Genomic DNA, 24,521 nt, shown 5'->3' with positions numbered 1-24,521 from the left:
GAACAAATGGTATTAGGAAAGCCCACAGTTTCAGACACAAGAACAAGCTTTTCACTTTGGTTCCTTTTTCAACAGTCAGGATAAAATGCCAAGTCCAGAGGTTCTCTGTGATGTTGTCCACTCATCTGGAGACCAGGAGGTACCACGAGCACCTGAGATTAGTGTTCAGATCTGGGCCCTGAGTGCATGCCCAGGGCATCTGAGAGCAGGTGCCCACTCCCGCTCTCTGGCCATCCTCCACTGCGGAGCTTCCTCACCTCCTATCCATGAAGTAAAAGGAATCACAGCCATGGCTTAAGGATTCATATTCTCTACTTGAGTATCTTTTGAAATGCATTTTTTTTTAATTTTAAAAGAAACATATCTCAAAACCATGAACGTCTGGTCTCTCCTTGCTGAGATACAGAAGCAATGGTAGCACCACAAAAAGGGTCTGATTTCACACCCCCAGTATGCTTCTCTCTCTGAAAGAGAGCAAAAACTAAAACACATGATCTTGTCACTGCTCCTTCCTCATCATGAAAGGGGCGCTCTGCTAAAAGAAAGCAGAGCAGTCCACTTACAAAGATTTAGAGAAAAGGAGGATTTTTTTTTCAAGAGATAATTCTCTCTTGATTGAAATCTCTTTTATACCCTCCCACATTTTTGATTCAGAAAATGCATAAAATAATTTGTTTTTTCATAAAAAGGTTATTAGGCAGGACTGCGGACATCACGCGCACCTCACTGAGAGGATACACTTTCTTTCCCATTAAATAATAAAATATGCTGTGCAGTGTCACAACTCCTTACACCCGGGGGACATTAAGCCAGGCTCAGCAAGCACCATCCATGTGGAAAGAGATGAATATATTTTTACCTGGCACATACATATTTCCTCTGCAGCCGCCTGAGAATTCTTGCTTCCTTATGACATAAACTTGCTCCTTCCCCAAACAGATACCAGAGAGGGAGGGGGGAATCGTGGAAGACCAGAAAAGAAGAGATTTGTAATACCTGCAAGAAAATCCAGCATAAAAAAGTGTATAGAATTCTTCAGTGTCATTCTGAACTATTTTTTGTTTTGTTTCATTTCGCTTGTAATGTAAATTTTTAAGTGACTTGATTTTAGCTTCTGCAGAGTAGGTTTGAGAATTCTTTCTGTTCTGTTCATTGAGAAAAATCAGATATTTGATCTCTATCATAATTTCATTTTTCTTCCATTTTGGATAGAAAGCACCAACACCTCATGCTTATGAAAGACTTTGTGAGGCTTCTATGTTGAAGCCAAGTAAAGATACAAATTCCACTGCAACACTAATTGTCAGATTTTCACAGAAGACTCTAATTAAATCCCGCAGGAAAAGAACACCAAGCGGTGGAATAAGAAAAATAAGTCATTTAAACAAGTCTGCTAGGGGCTTAAAATAGACAGAGAAAAACATGCCAAAAGTTTAGGGATTGTTTGGGTTTGGGGGTTTTCTTTTTTGTTTCTTGGGTTTTTTTGCAGACAATAAAAAAAAGAAAAGAAAAATCAGGAATAGAGAAATGTTGGGCTAGATAATAATATTCTAAATGTCTGAAAGGTAGCATCTATAAAAACTTTATGAGATGCACTAAATTTATTCCAGACAAAAATCTTCATCGACTGACTGCCTATTAGATTGTCTTTATTGTCTTTCTTTCTTTATAGAGCTGTCATGGGGAGATTCCTCATGCTCAACCAATCGTGGAAGATTTCTTAAAAACCCCAGAGAAGAAAAAGATGGGTACATCAACCTAATCTATGTAAATGGAAACCCCTCCTCCAGTTCCACTGATATCAGCTGCCAAAAAAAAAAAAAAGCGTCTTTTATGAGACACTCTTTGAAAGAACAAATGACAAATCCCCCAAATGTAAAACTCATTTCTCAAAAGAAAAAAAGGCACTAAACTTGAACCACAAAATCCTCACAAGGTTGAAAAACAAAAAGAGAGAGAGCTTTCTTTTTTTTAATTAATATTAAATCATAGCTATGTACATTAATGCGATCATGGGGCACCACACACTGGTTTTATAAACAGTTTGACACATTTTCATCACACTGGTTAACATAGCCTTCCTGGCATTTTCTTAGTTATTGTGTTAAGACATTTACATTCTACATTTACTAAGTTTCATATTTACCCTTGTAAGATGCACCGCAGGTGTAATCCCACCAATCACCCTCCCTCCGCCCATCCTTCCCCCTCCCTCACCTCCCTCTCCTCCTTCCTCATATTCTTAGGTTATAACTGGGTTATAGCTTTCAGATGAAAGCCATAAATTAGTTTCATAGTAGGACTGAGTACATTGGATACTTTTTCTTCCATTCTTGAGATACCTTTACTAAGAAGAATATGTTCCAGCTCCATCCATGTAAACATGAAAGAGGTAAAGTCTCCATCTTTCTTTAAGGCTGCGTAATATTCCATGGTGTACATATACCACAGTTTATTAATCCATTCGTGGACTGTTGGGCACTTGGGCTTTTTCCATGACTTAGCAATTATGAATTGGGCTGCAATAAACATTCTGGTATGAATATCTTTGTTATGATGTGATTTTTGGTCTTCTGGGTATATACCTAGTAGAGGAATTATAGGATTGAATGGCAGATCTATTTTTCTTAACTGACTGTGGCAAAATATCTTTCTTACCAATGAAAATGTGAAAAGAGACATCAAAATGATATTCTTCATGATTTAGATGTGTTCATATTAGCAAAGTCAACTCACAAATTTCATATTCATGCCCCAACAGTACTCTCAAAAGTCACAGGGCCAGGTCCTGTTCTGAGTCATGCTCCGTTTAGACTTGATCAAAGATAGTCATCTCTTCCCCCTATTTCCTCCCTTGGATGTGGTACTTACCACAAGACTGGCCAGGGATGTGACAAGGCATGTGAACAGACAGCTGGCTCAGAGAAACTTCCTGGACTTCATTTCCCACCTGCTTCAACCGAAAGTGGGGCACTGCTCTGAGAAGCTTTTCCAAGTTACTCATATTCCTCCAAATGGGCACAATGGCATTTTTGGCAAAATTACACGTGACCTGAATCTTCATCTTTCCTTCCCAATAGATGAGTTTCCCATGTGGTTAAAAAGCAAACGGAGCCCTCCAGAAGTGGATGGCCTCACCTCCCAGCCCCACGTCATTTCATCTCCTTCTGGGGGCTTCCCAGAAGAGAGCTCTTTCCCTCCTGCTGCTGGAGATTGATGCTTCCACTTGACTTTCAGCCTCCGCAGGGACTGGGTTCCAGCAGCAGCACTATCTCTCACCTGTGCAATGGACCTTTCCCTCTAAACACAAATATACAGACCTCTCCTATAGCAACAACTTCAACCACTCCCTTGAGGTTACCTTTCTTATCATCTCTACTGCACTGCTCATCAACAACCTTTCTAGTTTCCTGGAAGCCATCCTGAATCCCACAACAGTGTAGCTTCCATTTGCCTCTAAAACTGGGTTTTCGCCAGGTCAGTAATGACCTTGACTTTCTACATCCATAGAACTCTTTAGCTTCTTCCTTTCATCTGCTTTCTCTGTGGGATTTGACAATTTACCTTTCTCTCCTACTTCTCCCTCTGTGTCTCTGGCTACCTGCCTCAGGTCCTCTCTGCTGCCTCTTCTTCCACCCAGCTCGTGCGTGGGCTCTCTACCCTCTGCACGTTAGATCTTCACCTCATTCTCCATGGCCTTCTCTCACTCTGCTACCAGGCCCTGCTGCCATGGGGTCCATATGATGGCAACACCCGTCCCACACCAGTCACCACCATGTCTATTACTACAACTGAAAGCGTTTTCACACAGCACACAAATTCCATTTCACTTTATAGCTTAAAATGTGGATAATCCTGGCAGAAATAAAATGCCACAAAATCTTTTCCTAACAGATCATTTTGATGGAAGAAGGGAAAAAGAGAGTCAAGTCAAATCATCTCTATTGCTCAATTTTGTATTTATCACAAGTGGTATGATAACAGTTGTCCTCCTTACATCAGCCATCAGGGAGATGAAAGTGCCCTAAGAATTCAAGAAAGAAAATTGTAGTGATATCATTAACTGGCATAAACACACCTGGTTTTTATTCTGGGTAAGTCTTTCTATCTCTATTTTCTTACACTTTTTTCTGAGGCATAGTACAACCATTTTGATTAGAATACCTCTCAAAGTTTGTCCCATCATCTGTCTTTGAACACTTGGCAAGTCTTCCCTGCCTGACCCTGGATTCACTAGAAAACTGTTTTGGGAGGAATGAGAAAGAATATATGAAACCATAGAAGAGGCAGAAAAATGGAAATTCCTAATATAAATATGGACTCAAAAGCTGTCTTATAGCCAGAAGGAATACTGTAGTAGGAATTATTAACACAAGGAAGATATCTGTCCCCTAGCATCACTCACTGTTCTGCCTAGAATCAAATATCCAATACGAACCAAATTGTGTGTTGGCCGTGAACTCTGCAGACCTTCTCAGAATGTGGGAAAAGAAAGAACATGCTTAGGTAAAAATTAGGAAGCTGGGCTGTCATCAAGTTACTTTCTTATTCAAGAACCTAAAATGACAATTTCACACTCACCAACAAACTCAACGCTATGTCTGGTTCCTTCTTTCTGCCCTTGAAGTTAGATGTATCTGTGTGACTTCCTTTAGCCATGAAATGTGAGCACAAGTAAAACATGGCACTTTCAGGTGGAAACCTGAAATTCCTTTATAGAATTCATTCTCTTCCTTTACCTGCCTCTGGCCATAGCCCGTCAGCAACTCCGCAGAAGGGTGGTCCTCACCATGGTTCCTGGGGATGCAGGGATAATGTAGAGAAACACTCCCAACCTGTGAAGATTAAGGAATGTTAGCAAATCAAGCTCTTTTTTTAACACAACGTATCTGGTCTAAACTTTGCTCCCTAAATCCTGCCTCTCACTAGCTCTTGTATCCTTGTCTTTCAACATGCCCCAACATGACGAGTCTAAGGAAGGGAAGTGTATTCATTTTCTGTTGCTGTGTAACAAATTACCACAAATTTGACAGCTTAAAACACCACCATTTATTATCTCAGTTTCTATGGGTCAGGAGTCCAAACATGCCGGGTCCTGTGCTCAGGGGCTCCAAAGGTGTTAGCTAAGGCTGTGGGTCTGAGGATTGGTGTCCCTTCCAAGCTTATTCAGCATGAACAAACTTTTTTTTCTCGTGGGTATAAGACTGAAGCCCTCAGCTCCTAGAGGCCGCCTTTCCCTCTGGGTAGTTCACAAAGTGACTGTGATTTCTTTCAAGACAGCAGGAGATTCTCTTTCTCCTTAAAGTCTCACCTACTTAGGCCAGACCCACTCAGAACAATCTCCCTTTAACTGACTCTGAGTTAGCTAATTAGGGACCCTAATTAGGTCAGTTAACCTTTGTGTATGATGTAACATAATCACAGCAGTGATGTCCCATCCTGTCACGGGTCCTGGACACACTCAAGGGGAGCTCATGGGAGTGAGTCACTGGGCCATCTTGGAATCCACCTGCTGAAGGCCACCTTGCCTTCTCTCATCTGTACACCAACACGAGCTCCCCTGGAGGTTTTACTGCCACAACACCCCCTTAACTGCACAGCCTCTTCTGTCCTCTATGACAGTCCACGTTTTTATATCCTTTAGCTCTGAGATAAGCCCCTTCCTCTCTAAAGCCTCCCCCTCGGACTGCCAACCACAGGTGAGGACACTCAGAACCCTCGCCTCCTCTTCCCTGTAGTCCTGATCACTGTGTAATGTCTGTGTGACTCTGAGGGCCTTATTCACCTGTCTAACATGTGAAGGATGATAGAAGAAAAGTTAAAGCTGAGGCACCAATGCTGAATATGTAGGACCCTCTAACGTGAGTGCATGATGCAGATTTCCAAAGGAAAAACAGATCAGGCTTCCAGAGTCAACAACCTTCTTTCCTATAAGAAGGATGTAAGAGTTAAGAGAGTTGCAACTGTGGGAGAATGTTACAGGAGCAGCTGTTCCACAGCCTCAAACCTTTCCTCCTGGTGATGGGGGAGGACGTAACACATTAACCCCCAGCAATGAACGGCCTGTGACTCTCATGATTGCTTCTACAGCTGGAAACAGAGGTCTGCCCCAAACCCACACCTGAGAAAGCTGAAATAGCCTGTGTGCAGACACAACCCCCTTGAGTGTCTGGTCAAATGTGGTAAATCCCAGGAACCACATGTCACTTGTCCTCAAGAGAAGCAGCCTGAGGTCATTTTTTAAAAGAATGACCCAGAGAGGGCTTGTCATGAGGGATAAGGAGCCCCAGCCTGAGAGGCTGGTGGAGGGAGTGGAGTTAAAGCAGGTACCAGGAGGAGCAATTCAAGACATATACAGCCCTGCATAGAAAGAAGGGCAGGTGGGTGTCTGGTAGGCCATCTTTGCACAACCTTGAACTTTTCCCACAGGAAAAAGGGTCATCTTTTTTCATCTGCTACAGTTTCCAGCCCAGAGAAAGCAAAGCCAGCTTACTCCAGTATGAGTCACAAAAGAACTTCCCTGTTTCTCTTACTTCTTTCTACAGCCTGATCTGACAGCTGCGAGCAGAGAGGAGGTGTGCAGGGGGAGGGAGAAGCCGCCCATGGAAGATTCATCTCTGCAGAAGACTGAAAGGCTGATTTGCATGGGTACCCTAACTTCTGCTGGGTTTTGTTTTTTGTCCTTAAATTGCCCATGGGACTATGGTCACCCGACAACAACCGAAAAAGCCTTAAAACTGAGTTTTATCTAGTGGTAGGGGAAAAATCTCTTCCTTGCGCAAGTTTGACAGGGGAAGTGTTGGTAAAAATAAAGTTGATTTTAAGACTCTGTTCCTTGAGTCCTGTTCATTCTTCTAATAGGTTTTTATCTAACACACGTGTTTCTTCATGTGGCTGTGAGCTCTTCTGAGGGAGGTACCAGTAGACACCAAGGAAGTCTTCAAGAAACACTGGTTTGTTTTAAAGTTCAAGGTCATGGATGAATATCAGTCTTATCAACTTCATTGAAAACTAAGATATGGTATTTCTTGTCTTTTCTGAGAAAAACGTACAACAGATTTCGTCTACGCCCCACACACACACCTTTCCTCAGATCTTCTTGAACAGAGGCAGCACAGTTCCTAACACTCTGTGTACAGAGCTGGGTTTTGTTTTGTTTTGTTTTGTTTTGTTTTGTTTCTCAAGTAGACAACCTCTCAATCTCCACTTAAAGGTTACACTGTTACCAGTTACTCAACTCTGAGAAGGGGTCTAAAGAAGAAATCCTGGGGCCAGAGAGATTCAAGGGAAATTCAAAGTGTGGACCAGAGATTTTATGCAAACGTGCTGTGACTCAGAGTGTGGGAGGGCAAACCAGTGAAGAAATCTCAACGTTTTTTCTGATGTATGAATAGTGAACAAGGAAATGAAAATGGGTGTCTCAAATATCCAATGGGGTGTTAAAGTCAGTGTGTCAGCTATAAAGGAAGCCCCATACCTACAACGGACTTGATTGAAGAAATAAAGAATAGGCTACTTCAGCAGTCTCAAGCAAATAATTTAAGGAAAAAGTCAATATGTATTTCAAAAATATCACAAATGAAACACACACACAGCCAAGGTCATGTACATGGGGTGGGGTGGATTTATATAGCTATAAGCTCATATGACCTCTCCTGGAAAAACAGAAATCATCAACTAGCCAAAGTAGACATTGCTTCTAAAATGTCAATTTGTATTTCCAATTATGAACACAGCCAAGCCCTCTGTTCTACTCCTGTACCTTGTGTACACTTTTTTGGTGTTTGATGTCAGTAAATCCCAACCACGTCAGATCACACTGCCATGTTGTAGTGTAAGAAATAAACCCAAATGATTCTTGTATTAGATGTCCCTCTACAAAGACATTTCCTGGTGTCAGGGCAGCAGGCAGAGCAGTGATGTCCCTGGGCTGCCCTTTCATGGGCCCTTCTGCAGTTAGAGAAGTTCTCCAGGCACCTGTCAGGGAGGCACTGGCTGTAGATGAACCAAGCCTTTGTGCTGAGAAATCAAAACTAAAGAGACAGGGGAAGGTGATCCTGGATACATTGGGGGAGTAACTGGAGAGGAGGGGCCAAGGAGCAGATTTATTTGTTTTGTGAATTAGCAGCACAATCCCTCGAGGTGCAGATCATGAAGTGATGTGGACTACAGTGTTACGAAAGAGGATTGCGTCTGAGATGCGAAAGAGATGGAGGCATGTTGCTGTAAATATTATTCTTCTCAAAAGAACCCACACCTCAAAATGAACTTGAACAGTCTCTGCTAAATCATAATCTTCCAAAAGTTGATGAATTTCTCTCTTCTGGAGAAAAAAAAAGAGAGAGGAAACTTCAAATGGATGTTCCCCAGGATTAAGGATTTAGAGGTTAAAAATAATAATTAATTAAATAAGATGTTTAGAAAGTCTTCAGTAGAAAACCATATCTCTATAATTTGTCATTTACTAAAACAGAATTAAAACCTTAGCTATAGATTGAGGACAAGAAATCAGTAAACCGATAAGGTCAAACATACATATTTCATGTATTAATTCATTGAGTACCTGCATCCTAGTCCAAGCTGTACCTGGGTCATGTGTTGGATTTGCAGTGAAGGGAATGAAATATTTAAAGGAGGAGGGAACTTAACAAGCATTGCCTCATTGCATTCTCCCGCCATCACTGTAAAGTAGGTTTTTTTCACTATCCCCATTTCACAAATGAGGAAATCAAGACTCAAAAAGGATAAAGAACTCACCCAAGTTCAAGTAGATATTAGTTGGTGGGGGCCAAGGCCAGAGCATATTTTAGCCCCACTCCAAAGATCACGCTTTTAATCACAATAGCCTTCTGAATTTATGAGACCCTGGGTGGCCATGGGACTGGAGCAGTCGCAATGAAAGGGAAGCAGTGACATGACTGGATGAAAGATTTGTATGAAAAAAGGAGAATGGATTCACAAATCCTCAAACACACCATAGCCGTCAGGCCTCCTGCCATGGTGCAGGCTGATCCCTCTGCTGGAAACTTGCTCCTCTCTTCCTCCTAACTCCTGACTTCATCTTGCAAGTGGGCACTTTGCTGTCCTTGTCCCTGTGCCACTCCCTCCTGGGGCTGCTTCTCACCTTGTGTCTTCAGTACTTACTTCCATTACAATATGTCGTATTATAAAGTGCAACTTACATACATCTCTGTTACTCATTCAAGAGCATCTCATGTGCAAACTAATATGTAAATTCATCTCATTGAGTTGCCCCAGCTTTTAGCATGTTGCTAAAATATCTGTAACATAAATGAATTAAGGCCAGGTGCCGTGGCTTACTCCTGTAGTCCTTGCATTTGGGAGCCTGAGGCAGGAGTTTGAGGTTGCAGTGAGCTATGATGATGCCACTGCACTCCAGCCTGGGCAACAGAGTAAGACCTTGTCTCAAAAATTGTAGATGAATTAACTAATGACTATGAGGATATGAAAAGCAGACACCACATTCATGTTACAATTAGAAAACTAATCTGGACAAAGGAAAGTAACATGAGAAGAACTGACCAAACTTGGCATTGGAGTCAGATTGTGAAGGTCATTCATTAAGGCCAAGTTAAAGTCCCTGGACTTTATACGTTATGGCCAATGAGGAGACAGTGTAGGTTTTAAGTCCAAGAAACACCAGGCTTTTCAAGATTTAGTAAATTTAAATAGACCTTGGCCACAGCATGTCTGAGTAGCAGAAAATCAGGTGGCAGCTCACTGACAAAGGACAAACCAAGAGCCATTACCGCTAAAGTTCAATGGACTTTATCCTTTCCTTGAGACTTATAGATAATGAACTTGGGCTTGGGTGTCACTCAGCCCTAGTTTCAAATACTAGACATATACATGTATACACAGAGAGAGAGCGAGACAGACAGACAGACATAGATGACTTACTACAAACTAGACACTGATTTGCAATATGTACTGACCTTTACAACTCCATGAAAGAGATTTATTCTTATTGTTCTTATTCTTAGCCTTAGCCTTAGCCTTAGCCTTACCCTTATCCTTATTCTCATTCTCATTCTTATTCTACAGAAAGGTTAAGTGACTGGCCCACGGTCACTCTGCTGATAAATAATAGAAACTGGACCTGATCCCAGGAAGCCTCCTTCCAGAGTTAGGAATCTCCATCTAATACTATACTGCCATTTGGATACCTACATCACAGGTCTGTCAAACGTGATATTCCCAAGGAAAAGTCTCAATTTCTCCCACACCCCAAATTCATCCCACTCTTATCATCTCATAGCAGAAGGGAAAAGAGGAAAAGAGGGTGAGAGCAAGAGATTAAGCTCACAGCGTCAAGTCCTTTTATAATCAGCACTAATCCATTTATGAGGGTGGAGTCCTCCCGACTCAAACACTTCCCATAATCTGTAATGTTACAGCATTATTAATAATCTATATTATATTATAATCTATATTAAACTATAATCCATGTTATATTGATAATCTATATTAATAATGCTATAAAATTACAGATTAAGTTTGTTTGAACACAAACTTTTTAAGAAACATATTCAAGCCACAGCACCTGCCTTCACATACCCCCATCGCCTCATTCCTCTGTATCTTTGTTGCTTCCACCCTGGTCTAAGGCACCATCTGTTCTTACCTATACAACACCAACTACCTCTATCTAGACCAAGATCCATGTTTTTACCTTGTATTCCACTCTTACTTGAACAACACCAACTGCCACTAGATCAATATACCTGTTTTTTTTGCCCCACACAATCTATTTTTGATGTAGCAATCAACGGGCTTCCTAAAATGTGATCAGTCACGTCACTGTCGCTGTTTGCTGAAAACTGTCTATTTGCAGCTCTCACTTCTGCCCGTGTTCTTTGTCTTCATGCTCCCTGGAATGTTTTCTCTTTGCATAACTGGTCTCTAATCAGACAAGTCTCAGCTACTGTCACCTCCCCCAAGAGGTCTTCCATGACTACCTTATGCAAAGAAGTCCCCCTCTGAGGTGCTTGCTACCGCATCATATGGTCTTAAATAACTTTCATCTCTGCCTGAAAATGTCTTTTTACTTGTCTACTTACTTTATATGTCTGAGTCTTTTATCTAGAATTAAACTCCCTGAACAAGTGTCCTTTCTTCCTACTCCACTTTTTCTTTTTCTTTTCCTTTATCCTTTTATACCAGGTAAGTAGAACAGTGTCTAGCATATAGTAGGTGCTCAGTGAACATTTACTGAGTGAGAGAAACACCGACCCTGCTCCTTTTTCTCTGTGTAATGTCAAACAAATGATTTGACTCCCTAAAATCTACCCCATGGAGTGGTCATGAGATTGACATGGTCTAAAGTCTGAAATGCTCATGTCAGGGCTTGACCCATTTCTGTCCCCCTCTCAAACACACAGAATGCATGTCCATATGTTACACCATTTCCTTTAATCATTTATTCCACTGCTTGTTTCTATTACAAATAAGCATCCTCCTGCTTTACCAGCCCTTGCCCTATGCGATGCGCCATTATGCTTCCTTTTATATTTGTCTGAAATTGCACTAGGAAAAGACGTGCTCCTGGGGTGGGGTCATGTGATCACAATAACAGATTTTCCTAGTCAAATGTGTCCAATAAAAATGGGAAGTTGCTTCCTAAGTGTCTCTGGAAGACTGTGGTTGAGTTCACAATATCTTAACAGATTAAGTTAATGCAAATAGCAGATGTATTTTGTAGCAACAAGACAAGTGTTCGACAGAATTAAAGTTATTAATGTGTAGTCACACTGGGAATATTTGCATGATATTTTGCTAATTGCTCCAAAATCTGACTCATAGAAAATAAACAAATAGGAAAAAAATCAACCAGTAAAAAATTAGCCCCAGGCCTCTCTGGTTTCTCTTTTAAGCTCTCAATATCTTTTTTCGACCACTCAACTTCTTCCTCTGAAACCCCAGTGGCACTTCACAGTCTTCTAAGCACTTTTTGGGGCCCAGCACTTTTGCGGAGACCACCATGATTTTCTAGTAATAATGAGATGTCTTCTAAAAAGCACTTGATATCTTTTCTCGCCCTGAGTCCCAGTGTCCTCCTCAGACTTCAAATCTATCTGCTTAGCTTTCCTAGCCAAAGGATCATACCGATAGACCCACTATTTTAAAATGGCTTAACTATGTCAAGTTTTCTTAAAATATTTCACGTGATTTTTTTGTGAATATAGACTAAGTATATTATTTTCTAACATAACAAAGTACCACAAATTGTCTCACAGAAGTTCTTGTATTAGAAGTCTGTAACCAGGTGGCATCAAGATTGGCTCTTTCTCAGAGTTCCAAGGGAGAATCTGTCCCAGGCATCTGTCAGCTCCTGAGAATGGCTGGTAGTCATAGGGATCCCCTGGCTTGTAGCTACATCACTCCAGTCCCCTTCTCCATCCTCATATGGTATTTTCGCAGAGTCTCTGCATCTTCACAAGGCCATCTTCCTACAAGGACACCAGTCACATGGGTTAAGGGTCCACCTCTCACTAGAATGACCTCATTTTAACTAATTACATCTGCATTCACACACGGTCACATTCTAAGGTACATAGGGTGGATTAGACCTTCAACCAATCCTTTTTGGGGAAACATACCCCAACTTACAACACTAGGGGTCTCCAAACTTTTATGAACATGCATACCCCCAAATTAAAATATAATATGCATACGCCCAATATGTCTGTGTATGCTTGTGTGAGATAGATATACACTACACGTCATACAGACATGATACACTAACCTACTACTATATCCTAAAGCAAACACAAAATAGAAATTAAAAAGTGATAAAAAAATAAGTTAGAAGTAACAATGTGGAGTTCCCTTATCACTGGAGATCATCTTGTCCTCTCTCTTTTGAAGACCACTGCCTGGATAAGCGTGAAACAAATGAATCTAACTCCAAGAGGCAGAAAAAAAAAAAAAAATCACTCAAGACAGGAAAGCAAGATGACTGAACTTGAAAGAGCTGGTCTGGAGCAACACTGAAGAAACTGTGGTTAAATGCACATTCTAAGTTTAAGGTCATCATAATTAAAATAACTCTCCATTTCAGTGGAGGTGGGAATTTTATTCTAAAAGAATCAGAGTGTTCCACCTGTTCTACCAGAAATCAGGGAAGAGTGAGCAGGAAAATCTCCCTTCCAGAGACAGTGGGTGCCATTTCCCCCTCTGCCTCCTCTCTTTTCATCCAGGAGGTGATTTTTCACTAGTATTGTTTAGTCATCACAAAACAGGAATCCACATGTGAAAGCAAAAGGCCTCTGAGAACTCACTTGTGCACAGCCCAAAGAACTTGAGAAAAAGGCCTCTTTTCTCTCAGGGTCTCAGCGTCCTCACCCAGGAAATGGGTATCTTATCTCATCCCACTCAGAGTTTCTATGAGGCCCAACATGGCCCTAGTCCAGAACACGCTGAGACGTACAAAACACCCTGCAAGACAATCACACTGCAGTCCCTTCCTAGAAACCAGTCACTGTGCTCAATCAGCGACTTCCTAACCAGGACTCCAGGTCAAATAGCATGACCACTCACAGGGTGCTCAGTTTCTCAATCTGTAAAATGGGGATAATAAAGCCCGTTCTATTTCAGAAGGATTTTGCAAGAATAAAATGGGAGTATGCACAAATAAATACATTATAATCAATAAAAGCACACTTTACTACAAAACTATAAGGTTTTGTTCTTAGTGGATTGAGACTATACACATGGTTTTCCAATTCATTATTTTATTGCACAAAAGGAAAAACCACTCTTCAGCCTTGGGAGACCAGAAAGACATCCTAGCAGCCTGCAGCCGATTAGTATGTCATTCTAGACCCAGCTCAGAAACATTAACCAAGAAGCCAGTGATAAGAGCTGCAAAGCTCTGGAGCATGGGACATAAACGCACACTTAAACTAACACATTCAAGTGAGACCTGCATGCCTAGATTTTTATGTTGCTGCTACCTAACCACATTTTAGAGAAAATTAGAGAAAAGCCTATCTTGTAATTATGGCTGTGAGTTTCACTGTCTCTGATCCCCTTACACCTCTACCCCTCTACCCGCTATACCTATCATTTGTCCCACTTGATCTGTGTCTGTGTGTGTGTGTTTTCTTGAGGTCTGTGCTTTCTTTTCAGATTTTAAGACAAAGATGGATTGAAACAGATGGAGCTCTTCCCCAGCTGCCACTGTGAATATAGGAACTTCCTTTGTTAGATCTCCAGGTGAAGCCAGGCCTCCCCCCAGGAGTGCGCCCTCAGGACCCCCTCCACCTACATGGCACACCACCAACTGTCAACCAAGGGCCCACAGTAGGGCTCATCTCAATAGTGAAACAGCTGTCAGGGGGCTCCACCACCTGGCCTAGAGCAACTGAAATCAAGGGCTCTGAGGTTGGCGGTCCCAGGTCCGTGCCGTCTGAGAGTCCCGCTCAGCTGTGGTTTCCCAGGCACGATGATGTCCTGTCCCAGGTCAGTGCAGTCTGAGAGTCCCGCTCAGCTGTGGTTTCCCCAGCACGATGATGTTCTGTCCCAGGTCAGTACCGTCTGAGAGTCCCGCTCAGCTGTGGTTTCCCCAGCACGATGATGTCCTGTCCCAGGTCAGTACCGTCTGAGAGTCCCGCTCAGCTGTGGTTTCCACAGCACGATGATGTCCTGTCCCAGGTCAGTACCGTCTGAGAGTCCCGCTCAGCTGTGGTTTCCACAGCACGATGATGTCCTGTCCCAGGTCAGTACCGTCTGAGAGTCCCGCTCAGCTGTGGTTTCCCAAGCGCGATGATGTCCCAGGTCCGTGCCGTCTGAGAGTCCCGCTCAGCTGTGGTTTCCCCAGCACGATGATGTCCTGTCCCAGGTCAGTACCCTCTGACAGTCCCGCTCAGCTGTGGTTTCCCCAGCACGATGATGTCCCAGGTCCGTGCCGTCTGAGAGTTCCGCTCAGCTGTGGTTTCCCCAGCACGATGATGTCCTGTCCCAGGTCAGTACCGTCTGAGAGTCCCGCTCAGCTGTGGTTTCCCCAGCACGATGATGTCCTGTCCCAGGTCAGTACCGTCTGAGAGTCTCGCTCAGCTGTGGTTTCCCCAGCACGATGATGTCCCAGGTCCGTGCCGTCTGAGAGTCCCGCTCAGCTGTGGTTTCCCCAGCACGATGATGTCCTGTCCCAGGTCCGTGCAGTCTGAGAGTCCCGCTCAGCTGTGGTTTCCCCAGCACGATGATGTCCTGTCCCAGGTCCGTGAAGTCTGAGAGTCCCGCTCAGCTGTGGTTTCCCCAGCACGATGATGTCCTGTCCCAGGTCAGTGCCTCCTGAAAGTCCCGCTCAGCTGTGGTTTCCCCAGCACGATGATGTCCTGTCCCAGGTCCGTGCCGTCTGAGATTCCCGCTCAGCTGTGGTTTCCCCAGCACGATGATGTCCCAGGTCAGTGCCGTCTGAGAGTCCCGCTCAGCTGTGGTTTCCCCAGCATGATGATGTGTTGTCCCAGGTCAGTGCCGTCTTAGAGTCCCGCTCAGCTGTGGTTTCCCCAGCACGATGATGTTCTGTCCCAGGTCAGGGCCGTCTGAGAGTCCCGCTCAGCTGTGGTTTCCCCAGCACGATGATGTCCTGCCCCAGGTAAGTGCCGTCTGAGAGTCCCACTCAGCTGGGGTTTCCCCAGCACGATGATGTCCTGTCCCAGGTCAGTGCAGTCTGAGAGTCCCACTCAGCTGTGGTTTCCCCAGCACCATGATGTCCCAGGTCAATGCCGTCTGAGAGTCCCGCTCAGCCGTGGTTTCCCCAGCACGATGATGTCCTGTCCCAGGTCAGTGCCGTCTGAGAGTCCTGCTCAGCTGTGGTTTCCCCAGCACGATGATGTCCTGCCCAGGTCCGTGCAGTCTGAGACTCCCGCTCAGCTGTGGTTTTCCGAGCACGATGATGTCCCAGGTCAGTGCCGTCTGAGAGTCCCGCTCAGCTGTGGTTTCCACAGCACGATGATGTCCTGTCCCAGGTCCGTGCCGTCTGAGAGTCCCGCTCAGCTGTGGTTTCCCCAGCACGATGATGTCCTGTCCCAGGTCAGAACCGTCTGAGAGTCCCGCTCAGGTGTGGTTTCCCCAGCACGATGATGTCCTGTCCCAGGTCAGTGCCGTCTGAGAGTCCCGCTCAGCTGTGGTTTCCCCAGCACGATGATGTCCTGTCCCAGGTCAGTACCGTCTGAGAGTCCCGCTCAGCTGTGGTTTCCCCAGCACGATGATGTCCCAGGTCCGTGCCGTCTGAGAGTCCCACTCCGCTGTGGTTTCCCCAGCATGATGATGTGTTGTCCCAGGTCAGTGCCGTCTGAGAGTCCCGCTCAGCTGTGGTTTCCCCAGCATGATGATGTGTTGTCCCAGGTCAGTACCGTCTGAGAGTCCCACTCAGCTGTGGTTTCCCCAGCACGATGATGTGTTGTCCCAGGTCAGTGCCGTCTGAGATTCCCGCTCAGCTGTGGTTTCCCCAGCACGATGATGTCCCAGGTCCGTGCCGTCTGAGAGTCCCGCTCAGCTGTGGTTTCCCAGCATGATGATGTGTTGTCCCAGGTCAGTGCCGTCTGAGAGTCCCGCTCAGCTGTGGTTTCCCCAGCATGATGATGTGTTGTCCCAGGTCAGTACCGTCTGAGAGTCCCACTCAGCTGTGGTTTCCCCAGCACGATGATGTGTTGTCCCAGGTCAGTGCCGTCTGAGAGTCCCGCTCAGCTGTGGTTTCCCCAGCACGATGATGTCCTGTCCCAGGTCAGTACCGTCTGAGAGTCCCGCTCAGCTGTGGTTTCCCGAGCACGATGATGTCCCAGGTCCGTGCCGTCTGAGAGTCCCGCTCAGCTGTGGTTTCCCCAGCACGATGATGTCCTGTCCCAGGTCCGTGCAGTCTGAGAGTCCCGCTCAGCTGTGGTTTCCCCAGCACGATGATGTCCTGTCCCAGGTCAGTACCGTCTGAGAGTCCCGCTCAGCTGTGGTTTCCCGAGCACGATGATGTCCCAGGTCCGTGCCGTCTGAGAGTCCCGCTCAGCTGTGGTTTCCCCAGCACGATGATGTCCTGTCCCAGGTCCGTGCAGTCTGAGAGTCCCGCTCAGCTGTGGTTTCCCCAGCACGATGATGTCCTGTCCCAGGTCCGTGAAGTCTGAGAGTCCCGCTCAGCTGTGGTTTCCCCAGCACGATGATGTCCTGTCCCAGGTCAGTGCCTTCTGAGAGTCCCGCTCAGCTGTGGTTTCCCCAGCACGATGATGTCCTGTCCCAGGTACGTGCCGTCTGAGATTCCCGCTCAGCTGTGGTTTCCCCAGCACGATGATGTCCCAGGTCAGTGCCGTCTGAGAGTCCCGCTCAGCTGTGGTTTCCCCAGCATGATGATGTGTTGTCCCAGGTCAGTGCCGTCTGAGAGTCCCGCTCAGCTGTGGTTTCCCCAGCATGATGATGTGTTGTCCCAGGTCAGTACCGTCTGAGAGTCCCACTCAGCTGTGGTTTCCCCAGCACGATGATGTGTTGTCCCAGGTCAGTGCCGTCTGAGATTCCCGCTCAGCTGTGGTTTCCCCAGCACGATGATGTCCCAGGTCCGTGCCGTCTGAGAGTCCCGCTCAGCTGTGGTTTCCCAGCATGATGATGTGTTGTCCCAGGTCAGTGCCGTCTGAGAGTCCCGCTCAGCTGTGGTTTCCCCAGCATGATGATGTGTTGTCCCAGGTCAGTACCGTCTGAGAGTCCCACTCAGCTGTGGTTTCCCCAGCACGATGATGTGTTGTCCCAGGTCAGTGCCGTCTGAGAGTCCCGCTCAGTTGTGGTTTCCCCAGCACGATGATGTCCTGTCCCAGGTCAGTACCGTCTGAGAGTCCCGCTCAGCTGTGGTTTCCCGAGCACGATGATGTCCCAGGTCCGTGCCGTCTGAGAGTCCCGCTCAGCTGTGGTTTCCCCAGCACGATGATGTCCTGTCCCAGGTCCGTGCAGTCTGAGAGTCCCGCTCAGCTGTGGTTTCCCCAGCACGATGATGTCCTGTCCCAGGTCAGTACCGTCTGAGAGTCCCGCTCAGCTGTGGTTTCCCGAGCGCGATGATGTCCCAGGTCCGTGCCGTCTGAGAGTCCCGCTCAGCTGTGGTTTCCCCAGCACGATGATGTCCTGTCCCAGGTCCATGCAGTCTGATAGTCCCGCTCAGCTGTGGTTTCCCCAGCACCATGATGTCCCAGGTCCGTGCCATCTGAGACTCCCGCTCAGCTGTGGTTTCCGCAGCACGATGATGTCCTGTCCCAGGTCAGTGCCGTCTGAGAGTCCCGCTCAGCTGTGGTTTCCCCAGCACGATGATGTCCTGTCCCAGGTCAGTACCGTCTGAGAGTCCCGCTCAGCTGTGGTTTCCCCAGCACGATGATGTCCTGTCCCAGGTCAGTACCGTCTGAGAGTCCTGCTCAGCTGTGGTTTCCCGAGCGCGATGATGTCCCAGGTCCGTGCCGTCTGAGAGTCCCGCTCAGCTGTGGTTTCCCCAGCACGATGATGTCCTGTCCCAGGTCAGTACCCTCTGACAGTCCCGCTCAGCTGTGGTTTCCCCAGCACGATGATGTCCTGTCCCAGGTCCGTGCAGTCTGAGAGTCCCGCTCAGCTGTGGTTTCCCCAGCACGATGATGTCCTGTCCCAGGTCAGTGCCTTCTGAGAGTCCCGCTCAGCTGTGGTTTCCCGAGTACAATGATGTCCCAGGTCAGTGCCGTCTGAGAGTCCCGCTCAGCTGTGGTTTCCCCAGCACGAGGATGTCCTGTCCCAGGTCAGTGCCATCTGAGAGTCCCGCTCAGCTGTGGTTTCCCCAGCACCATGATGTCCTGTCCCAGGTCAGTGCAGTCTGAGAGTCCCGCTCAGCTGTAGTTTCCCCAGCACAATGATGCCCCAGGTCCGTGCTGTCTGAGAGTCCCGCTCAGCTGTGGTTTCCCCAGCACGATGTTGTCCTGTCCTAGGTCAGTGCCTTCTGAGAGTCCCGCTCAGCTGTGGTTTCCCCAGCACGATGCCCAACTTTTCCTGATCTCAGTCACTTTCTCAATTTCCCTTCTCTTCACCTTACATCCATCTCTCAGCTTTCTCCAAAACCACGGTTGCTCCGGAATCATCTCCCCTAGCCTCCTTTCTCTCAATCCCCAAAATCCAAAGCCTCTATCCCAATTTCTCAACATTTTTAGAAATTCCCATTTTTCCCATAGACTCTTCTGTAATCAATTAAAGAAACCTTTGGCAAGTTTTTTTTAGCCACTACATGTGCTAAAATACACATGTACAGTCATGGATCAGTTCACGACCAGGACGTGTTCTGGGAAATGCATCCTCAGGCGATTTTGCTGTCATGGGATGGTACCACCTAGGCTACATGGTCTAGCCTTTAGCTCCTAGCTAGAAACGTGTACGGCATGCGACTGTTCTGAACACTGTAGGCAATTGTAACACAGTGGCAAGCACTGGTGTTGATAATCATATCTCAGTGTAGGAAAGGTGTAGTAAAAATACAGTGTAATACACAAAAGATGGTATATCTGTACAGGGCACTTACCATGAATGAAGCTGGCAGGCCTGAAGTTGCTCTGGGTGATCAGTGAGTGGCAGGTGAATGTGAAGGCCTGGACATTGCTGTACACTACTGGACACTTTATAAAGCACAGTACTCTTAGGCTACACTACATTTACTACAAATATCTTTTTATTTATTTATTTTTATTATTATTATTATTATTTTTTGCAGTTTTTGGCCGGGGCCAGTTTTAAACTCACCACCTCCAGTACATGGGCCCGGCTCGCTACTCCTTGAGCCATAGTAGCCACCCCATATTTCTTTCTTTGATAATAAATTAACCTTAGCTTACTATAACATTTTACTTCTTAACCATTTAAACTTTTGTTTAACTTTATGACTCTTTTTTTTTTGAGACAGAGTCTCACTATGTCAGCCTTGGTAGAGTGCTGTGATGTCACAGCTCACAGCAACCTCAAACTCTTGGGCTTAAGCAATTCTTTTGCTTCAGCCTCCCAAGTAGCTGGGACTATAGGTGCCACCCACAATGCCTGGCTATTTTTTTATTGCAGTTGTCGTTGTTCAGCTGGACACTGCAAAATTTGGCTTAGTTTCTACTAAGCCAAAATCACAAAGTTTAATGGAATATTTCAGAAGTTAAATTATCATATCTAACATAAGCACAATTTTAGTTTTTCTTTCCTTAAAAAAGTAAAAAGGGCAAAATAGTACTCTTGCAGGAAGCATAAATTGTATTTGCTGGAAGTAATAGCAATCTCTTTAGCAATATCCCCTAGGACTCACTTCAGTCTATTTTCTTAAGTGCTAGATTTTTAAGGCTCTGCTGCATACCTCTCTCTTAGACACACTGAATTGAACATTCTAAATTCTGAGCACTTAGTGGTGCAAGATTGGTTGAAGATGTACCCCTAAAATTAATCTTTTTACTGTCATTATTGCTATGTTATTCCCTGGGGAATAAATTACTCACAAACCTATAATCCTAAATTTTGAATTTCTTATGTTCTTATAGTTACTGGTAGATTGCTTATTGCTCAACTATATTTACTGCTGACCCCCTATCTCCATAGAATAAGAATATTTATCTGATTTTGGACTTAGCCAAAATGTGGCTTGCTTTGTCAATGGGATAGTAGCAGATATATTACAAACAAAAGCTTAAAATGTGCTTATACAGATGTGCTGACCCTTTTGTGCCTCTAGCATCAACAAGAGAAGAGCTTAGGCCCAGGATAAATGAACATACAGGAGCAGATATGAATCCAACATGTGATGAGAACCTTCACTTAGGGAGACCAACTAACCAGCCAAGCCCAGTCTAGATTAGCCAACTTGCACACAACCAACAAGTGTGTGAGTAAGAATATATGACTTATTTAAAGCTACTATATGTTTGGGATGGTTTGTTAAACAGCAATAGCTACCTGATACATACTACCAGACTTGGTGTTCAATAAACAAAATTTGTAGAGAAAAACTGGTTTGGAGATCCACTTCTAAGTTTAATCAAAAATGTATTTTTTTTCTGAGTTAATAATTATTATTATTTTTATTATTTTGGGGGATTCATTGAGGGTACAATAAGCCAGGTTACACTGATTGCAATTGTTAGGCAAAGTCCTTCTTGCAATCATGTCTTGCCCCCATAAAGTGTGACACACACCAAGGCCCCACCCCCCTCCCTCTGTCCCTCTTTCTGCTTCCCCCCCCATAACCTTATTCTTAGTAAAGCATCACAAGAATGGAGAAGCATGAATCCTATGTACTCAATTTTGATATGAGGACAATCAAAAATGTATTTTTGAAGAGAGATGCTAGGGCAGAAGATTCATTTTACCCTACAAAATAATCAAGGTATTGTAATCATCATTGAATGTCTATTGTTGGCACATGAAAGTAAAGCAAATAATTATTTCTCTTAATAACTGTTTTACGCAGTGAAAAGTTCATGTCTGTGAAGTGGAGTGGAATAGTTGGCTATAGGTTCACTGTGATGTAATTATCAGTTTTGACAATGGTTGTAAAATAAAATCACTATAGCTATCACTCACTGAGCACTTACTATATATACTTTGCCAATATTATCTCAAAACACTACACTAAGATAGCTGCAATTATTTATGCCCATTTTAGAGGAGAGAACGCTGAGGCTTAGAATGATTAAGTAACGTGCTGACAAGTACCAGGCTAGAAAGCAACAAAACTAAGATTTGTCCCACATCTATCTAGTTCAAGAGCCAAACTCTCACTATGCCAAGAGTTAAAAAGACAAATGTATAAGAAGAATGACACAAAAAGAATAAGGTCATTAACCTAGATCTTCCCCGGTGAAGCATAAGTCATGACATAAATCTCTCTGACAAAATGTGACTTTCTGGTTCCCTTTTTCCACTGCTCATCTTGAGTTAATGTGTCAGGTGTAAATATTGAATACAATTGAACAACTACTGTTTGGGCCCTCGTAGGTACCAGAACTTACGATCAAGCTGATAGTTACAGTTGAGTGTAGAACACAGTTACTTCTTTTTAAGAGCTTTCAGTAGAGTAAATAATTGATGTTGAAAATACCCTACCCCAAAATCCTAGTGTGAGCTCTATCATGTTCTAAATCCAGGGCGAACAGATGTTCCGACTAATGACTGCTAGGGTGGGAAGAGGGTGAGGGTTGGGGAGTTAGTTACATTTACTCCCTGAGAACACTCATTCCTTTCTGAAGGCAGCCGGCAGCCAAAAAAGAAGACACATTCTAAATTAAAGGGGAGATCAAGCTGTGCAAGACTGCTGATTAGAGTGAGAGCTGAAAGATAACAACTGCACAAATGCTGAGCTCCTATGCTCGCGCGGGAGCCAGAGGAGCAGCACACCCAGGCCCTGCGGCTTTCCCTCAGTGTTCTTGGCCAACAGACAATAAATTAAAGGGCAAAAAGGACCATGGTTCTGTTGAGCTTCATAAGACTTTCTCCTATACAAAAGGATGAAAAGTTTATTAGATCTAGGTGTTTTGCTCATGTGAGAAAACGAATTGTGATTCAATGCTGTTATAATGCTACTACCCAAATGGGTCAAAATTTTGACTGCATCAAGACTCTAGAGATCGCAACTAATACAAACACAGGACTCTCTTTCACAAACAATTGAGGGGCTTGATATTTTACAGCCACTCTTTTTTTATATCTAGCCAGAAAGCAGGCCTCATCTGAGCCTCCTCTACATTTCCATATCACTTAGAAAGGAAGAAAAAAGGAGTTTGCTAAAGCCATTTCACAAGCGGGATGGTATATGTCAAAAGGTATTTATTGAGAAGAGAAAGCATCCAGTGTTCCATAATTTTCCTTCTCAATTGAAAATAAACTGTTCCAATCCTAATTGTTTCATAAACAATTACCATCAGAGTGTATTGATATAATCCTGCAAATAAAGCCCAGACCTAGTTATCAGACCCTGTATATAATCAAATATTGTATCTCTCTCCTTGCAGAAGAAAGTCAAATGTGTACTAAAATTTATTTTATGCATAAATCTAATTCTCATTCCAAATGTGACATTATACCAGCAATAACACTTGCTACCTTTTTGTAAATTATTTATCTGATGGGAATTTCAGTTTTCGTAACCATAAAATAGGAATAAGAAACCTACTGAAAGAATTATTGGAAGAGTTGGAAACAAGACACATAGGCACTTTGCAAGACAGAAGAGAAAAGTCAATTAATGGTAGCTGTTATCGTTGATATTATTAATACTCCTCCTATTTAAAATTCTGTTATTGGTTCTGTATCTTAATTATTTTTGTCCTATGTTCTTAGAGGATAGTCTCCTCCTGAACATGAAAGTTGGAGTGAAATTTTGCTAATTACATATCACCTTGTGGGTTGTGCTACCTTTGAGTTCCTAATGGTGCTGCCCTTACCTATGATGCTATGAGTATAAGTAACTAGAGTGCACAACCTTAGCCCCTTCTAACTCCCAAGCTTTGCAGGGCCTTCCTGGGACCTAGGTATTCTGTGTCTGACTTGCTCGGATTTAGGCTTGACTGTTTCTTTAAAGTTAACAGCAACTTCAAACTCTGATGGACAGAGAGGATGTAAAGATAGCTTCTGCCAGTGATAGGGCCAAAGAAGTCTCAGCAGCCAGCCATTCCCCTGGGTTAAGAGAGCAGCCTTCAAACTTTTTGTGAGTGGCAAACTGGCTCCTCTCTTAGTGGTTCACAATTAGCTAGACAGGGGTATGAATACACTCGTGAACACCCCAGCTACCAACACCAGGGAGTCCAAGCTGGCACTGAAGTTGGGTGTGCTCCCTTCCTGAACCAAGTCATCAACAGCCTCACATCTTAGCACAAAATAACTTATGTGACTAGTCATTATCTTAGCTTAGAAAACCCTTAGCCAAAAAGGAATATTAGCATAGTTAGAAAAATAATCCAACATTATTATCTCATGATGGATTATGTTAAAAACACATTGTCTTTTCATCCAAACTCCTGTTTTTCTTCTTTGCAAACCAGCAACGCCTTTCTGTCTTTCCACCTAAGAAAGAGCTTAGTGAGTCAAGGTGTTCAGAATCTTGTTTTCCTAGCCAGCGTCCAGGTCCCCTTCCTTTGATTCTTTCAGGGATCACATGTGGTCTCAATGGAACCACCATTTAAGATGCCCTGCTCTGCAACAATTGACTCATCTATTCTCCTGTTGATGTATGTTTCAGCATTTCTAGTTTTTTATTATTATGAACACACTGGAATTGCTGAATAATATATATATTTTTTTCTGCTTTTTTTGTTTGTTTGTTTATTTGTTTGTTTTTAGAGACAGAATCTTGCTCTTTTCCCCAGGCTAAAGTGCAATGCACAATCATAGCTCACAGCAACCTTCAAATTTTGGGCTTAAGGGATCCTACCCCAGCCTCTCAGCCTCCCAAGTAGCTGGGTGCCACTATGCCCAGCTAGCCTTTTTATTTTTTGTAGAGTTGAGGACTCTGTATGCTTCCCAGGCTTATCTTGAACTCTTGGCACCAAGTGACCTTC

Source organism: Nycticebus coucang, chromosome 4 (genome assembly GCF_027406575.1).
Source record: "Nycticebus coucang isolate mNycCou1 chromosome 4, mNycCou1.pri, whole genome shotgun sequence".
In the NCBI taxonomy this organism is placed as follows: Eukaryota; Metazoa; Chordata; class Mammalia; order Primates; family Lorisidae; genus Nycticebus; species Nycticebus coucang.
This window is presented reverse-complemented; position numbering follows the sequence as displayed.